Consider the following 5,997-nt stretch of genomic DNA (forward strand, 5'->3'; position numbering starts at 1 on the left):
GACAAGTTAGGCTCCTGAGTCGCGATGCTCAAGAGCCCCCTTGACGCGCACACAGCAAATAGGGAGGGGTGGAAGAGAGGATCTGCCGTTCTACGTCGGCAAGGCCCAGCCCCGCGCATACCTCGACCGCCGTTAGCCTTTCGAAACTAAGGAGTGAGGGGCTATGTGACTAGTTAGGCTCCTGAGTCGTGATGCTCAGGAGTCCCCCTTGACGCTCAAATGGGTCTTCATACCTTGGCTCCACTCGGGGAGGGGCGTGCGACGACCAGGTCCGAGGGACCTGGATGGGTGGCGTGTGCTCGGGCGTGGCCCGGGCGCAGCCCCCGTGCCCAGCCCCCTCGCGCGGCGCTCCCGAGGGGAGGCTTTGTGATGAGGCCAGACACTGAGCTCTGGGCTCCCTCAGGTTGCTACAGCCGTGGGCCGCCCTCAATTGTTTATCACCAGCGCGGAGCATAGCGCTTCCGTATGTGTACGGGCATAGCCGCTCCTCGGTAGTGTCGTCAGCCAGCACGGAGCATGGTGCTTCCACTGGTTCGTGGGAGGGGGGCTCCCCTCCGGGAGGAGCCCCCGGGGCGTGTACAGCCCCGCCCTGACTCGTGGCCGGCACGGTAGGGCTAGGAGAGGTGTATCTGGGCACCCGTGAGCCAATGCGGGACTCATGAGGCCCTACCTCGAGGCGGGTTGCGCCTGGCTCTGGGCCTTTGTCGGTGGTATGTTCCTGCAAGATGGTTAAGATGCAAATGCTCTACGTCCTCAGGTCCCGGCCCTCGAGCAAGCTCAGCCACCGCTGGTATGAGAGGTTGCGATGCCGTGGGTCAAGGCCAGGGGGTGAGGGCTGGAGAGCCAGTAAGAGCCCCTGAGTCGCGATGCTCAGGCGCCCCCCTTTTAACGTGCAAGCGGTTTGCATGAGGAAGAATAGGCTCGTAGCAGGCGGCGGACAATAATGATAGGCAGATTAAGCACGGAAAAGCAAACCCACTTAGATAAATGCAGAGAAAGGCACACGCCACTGGGTCAGGCCTGAGCGGCTTGGGGATGATGCAGCCCGAGGGGCGCCCCCAACAAGGTAAGCTGAAGACATAAGCAAAACAGATACATGCCGCGGGGACAGACCCACGCGACCTGGGAATGATGCGGCCCTGAGGGTGCTTCTAGCTGAAACAAAACTTGAGAGAAGTCACCTGATACCATTGCGGAGCGAGTGTCGGAGTAGCTGGCGGTGTGTGGTGAAGAAGCCAATCCTCATGAGCCCTCGGCGCTCTGAGCCTCGGGAGGCTCAGGAGGTCCGGGCGGCTCAGCGAGATCCATCTCCATTTCCTCCAAGAATGCAGGGTGCTTGGCCACCTGAGCTTCCAGAATGCTTCTCATCAGGCGCCGGTGGGCAGCAGCTGCGTTCGGCAGGCCGAAGGGCATGCGAACATAGCTATGCGGCGGACCCTCACAACGCCCCACGCGCGAAGGCCAGAAGCACTCCTGAGACGTGACTCGATCGAGCCCTGGGTAGTCGATGCAGACGCGTAGCCCACCATCCTCACCTAGATGGGGAGCTACGCTGGGCAGGCGGCGGTTACCGCGCATGACTCTCGATTCCTACAACTCCTGAGCGACCTTGGTGATGAACTCCTGATGGTTGGGCCCTCCTTGCCTCACGCCTTCCTGAGGGAAACGTGCCGCGAAGCACGCCTCCAAGTGATGCCCGAGCGCCTCCCTCGTGATCTTGGCAAAGTCAGTGGTTCCCCAGGAGAGAGCCCCCGAGCCTTGCCCGAGGAGGGCGCTGGGTGCGTTTTCCTATGTGACGGCAGGTGGCGCCCCGAGCGCAGATCCCGATGTCGCGCCTCTAGAGGTACCTGCCTCCTAAGGCCTTGAGTCAGGTGATGTGTTCTTCTTCTTGGGAGCTGCTTCACGAAGGTTTCTACTCTTGCTGTCTGGGTCCTCGATTGACGCGGCTTGGAAGGCACGCTCGAGAGAGCACACCACATCCTTCTCTTCACAGGGGACCATGATGACTCCGCCACTTCCTGGCATCTTGAGGACATTGTAGCCATGGTGAGTCACTACCATAAACTTGGCCAGGGCGGGATACCCGAGGATGGCATTGTATGGTAAGCGAATGTGGGCGACGTCAAAGTCAATGAGCTCGGTACGGTAGTTCTTGCGCCGTCCAAAGGTGACAGGGAGGCAAACCTGCCCTATCGGGACAGTGGAACCATCAGTGACTCCTGAGAAAGGCTTGGTTGGTTGAAGTTGATCATATGGCACTTGGAGATTGTTGAACGTCTCAACGGACAGGACGCTGAGCCCTGCCCCGCCATCTGTGAGGGTCCTGGTGACTTGCACATTGCTGATGACTGGGGAACAGAGCATCGGGAGGACACCAGTTGTTGCCGCGCACTTGATCTGATGCGCTAAGCTGAACGTGATGGCGCACGCAGACCACCTGAGAGGGTGCATGGCCTCAAGCTTGGGGAGGATTGCATTCACCTCATGGGCAAACTGCTTGAAGATGCACTGAGAGGCTGGGGCCTGAGCGCCGCCCAAGATGCAAGTGATTGCACGCGGCTCCTGGAAGCCCCTACCCCCTCGTCCTGATGATGGTCGTCATTCCTTCTTGGTGGTGGAGGCAGAGGAGGAAGTCATGCATTTCCTTGCAGGCAATCGTCACGAGGCTGATCCCTCCAAGCCCCCTCACGAGACTGGTCCTGCCAGCGGTCCTCGTGAGGCCGGTCACGCCACCCTTGGCGAGGGCCTCGGTCATCCCATCGTCCTCCACCTCTTGCTCCGCCTCAGTCGTAACCTCAATCGTTGCGCTCGGGACATCGACCGACGCGGCCTTCTCGCACGGCCCTGAGCTCTTGGCATTCGTTGGTGTTGTGGGTGTGGAGATCGTGGTACACGCCATACTGGCTTCCCTTGGACGACTCCAGCTGATCCCTGCCGTGCTTCATGTCCGGCTCTGCTGTGAACACAACTGCTCCCTTGCGCTTCACATCCTTGGCCTTGGCTTTCTTCTCTTCTGGGTCTGCTGCTGGGAGCTCGAGAAGGGAGAGGCATCCCTCCTCGGCCCTTGCGCACTTGGTCACCAGGTTGAACAGCTCCAATGACGTACACAGATCTTCGTGGATCATCAGCTCCTCCTTCATCTTGACGTGCATACGCCATCAGAGAATGCCGAGATGATAGCCTCCTCGGTTACCCTGAGAATCTGAAGGCGAGCGATGTTGAAGCGCTGGATGTACTTCTGCAAGGTTTCTCCGGGTTGCTGCTTGATGCGGCGCAGGTCACCCACGGCCGGCGGACGGGCGCGAGTGCCCTGGAAGTTGGCGATGAAGCGAGTGTGCATCTCGTCCCAGGAGGAGATCGTGCCAGGGGGCAGGTTCAGGAGCTAGGTGCGGGCACCGTCCTTGACTGCCATGGGAAACCAGTTCGCCATGACCTTTTCGTCCCTGTAGGCGGCTTCGATGCCCAGCTCGTAGAGCTGTAGGAATTCTGTGGGGTCGACAGTGCTGTCGTAGCGAGGAGGCAGGTCAGGTTTGAACTTGCCTGGACATGCGACACTGCGTAGCTCAGTGGTGAAGGCACGACAGCCTACGGTGGCCACCAGAGCTCCCTGCTGATGCGGAGCTTGCTCCTGGGGATTCCCATGCGCCACTGCCTGGAGCAGCGCGGGGTCTTGACGTGGTGGCGCAGGGATGCGGTCATGGCACACCGGTGCCGGGAGCACACGAGCACCTTCTTAGGGACGAGGGATTTCTTGGCACCTCATTTCTTGTCGTGCGGATGCTGGACACGGTGGCTCTCGTCCCGGGGCCGCGCGCCTTGGAGCCAGGGGGCCTTCTTGGGGAGGAGGTGGCGGAGGCATCTCCTGGGCTGCAACACCTGTGCAGGACGGAGGGTGAGGCAGCAAGAGGGATGGCGCAGGGGAGCCCCCTACGGCGCTGACGAGCTCAGTGATGCAAGTGAGCCACTCCTCATAGAGGTCGTCGACGGGACGGTAGTGCAGGAGCTCACATGCCAGGAGCAACACGGCGTGCGCGTCCATGGGGGCGCGACAGGCGTGGGACGGTGAACCAGCTGGAGTCAACGACGGGGTGGTGGTGCACCTTCCCGCCGCACCGAAGGATGCAGCGACGAGGCCTGCTGCTCGTTCCCCGTCGGGTTGGTGGTGGCGTTGGCGGCAGGGGCATCTGGGCGACGCGGGCGACGAGAGCATCCCGGCGCTCGACACGAGCCCGGCGAGCATCAGCCATGGACATGACGGGAGATCGAACGCGAAATAGCGGAAGAAAGATTCCGGCGCACCCTACCTGGCTCGCTAAATGTCGGATGTTGGGTTCCGGCAGACCCTTAAGGTTCGAACTCTGGTGTGCGCACGGAGATCTTCCCCCTACCAATCCACGTCCGATCACCTCACGAGAATCTAAGCTAAAATGATGAACAGCGCGAGGGACACAAGATTTATACTGGTTCGGGCCACCGTTGTGGTGTAATACCCTACTCCAGTGTGTGGTGTGGTGGATTGCCTCAAGGGCTGATGATGAATAGTACAAGGATGAACAGCATCACGAGAGGTGTTCTTGAGCTGGTGCGATGAACTACTTGGATGAGTTCGATCGCCTCTCGATCTAATGAGCACCCGATGAGATGCCCTCTACTGAGGTGGCTATCCCTATTTATATATAGAGGCCCCAGTCCTCTTCCCAAATATTTAGCGGGAAGGGCGCCAACAACGGCCATTTTGAAGGGGAACATCTAGTACAAGTTATCCTGACTAAAGTTGGTCTTCGGCTGCCAAAGGTACTGGCGATGACGCCGCCTTGGGCTCCACGGTGACCTACATCATGCCGCTCTGCTGGTCTTGGTCTCGTTGCACTGAAATGGCAACCTTTGCCTGATGCCTCGGTACTCCACGCCTGTGCTTGCCCCCTTTGCACCAAAGAGGAAACAAGGACACTACGCGGGCCGGTGCCCGCCTGGCGCCCGCCCGGTCTCGATCGTCACGGCTTGCATCACGAGCACCTCGCGGGGTACCCCTGCCTTGATCTCTCCGCGTCCTCGTGAGCCTGCCTGGTGAGGCCGCTCCTGAGGAAGCCCTATGTCGTCCGCCCCGCGAGGCTTGGCCCCTCGCGAGGGTCTTGAGTCTTATGCTGATGAAGATGGGCCGTACTGGGCCACCACTCGAGCCACGCCACAGGCCGCAGGCAGGCAAGTCTGGGGACCCCCGTTCCGAGAACACTGACACCCGCCAATCTTAACAGGACTGGGTGGCGACAGCAAAGCGGATCGACTGCCCAGCTCCACTACCCGAAGACACAGTGACGGCTCTCCTAACGGAGATGTTATTTCCGGCGCCCTATGAGGTGCCGGAGAAGAAGGCCAAGAAGAAGGCCACGAGGACCAAGAAAGGTCTCCGACACAAGGTGGTGTCGGACTCATCGTTCGAAGACACCGAGGAGCACTCCTCCAACAAAAATGAGGAGGAGGAAGAGGAAAACCCTCCCCCCCAAACCGAGGGGGAGAAGAAAAGGAAGGCCACCCCATCCGGGGAGGCCGAAGGGTCCAAGAAGGGAAGGACCCTCCCTCCAGACCACTCCACGACTGCCGCCTACAGTGACGAGGAGTGGCTGCCCAGGGACAAGCCCCTGGCGAAGTCGTAAGTATCCGGATACCATAATGCTTCTGGCATGTTTAGCTTTATGGCTTCCTATCATGTTAAAATATGTTCGTCCAGTCCGTCCAAAGCTCACATCGACCTATCCTCCTCGGATGGGTCTTTGAGCTCGTCGGCGATGAACACCGATTCGCTCCCGACGGCCTCCACCCCCCGGCCCGCGGACGACATCGAAGTGTTGTCTCAGACGATACCGGGCCAGGGGAGATAGTTCTGGAGGCGCCTCAAGGAGAAACCCTTGATGCTGGGCACATGGAGGGGGGGGGAAGATCCCCATGGACTCTGATGAGGGGGGCCGCAGCAAGCTTGGCCCCCAGCCGGATACTTCA

Source organism: Triticum aestivum, chromosome 6B, assembly GCF_018294505.1.
Source record: "Triticum aestivum cultivar Chinese Spring chromosome 6B, IWGSC CS RefSeq v2.1, whole genome shotgun sequence".
In the NCBI taxonomy this organism is placed as follows: Eukaryota; Viridiplantae; Streptophyta; class Magnoliopsida; order Poales; family Poaceae; genus Triticum; species Triticum aestivum.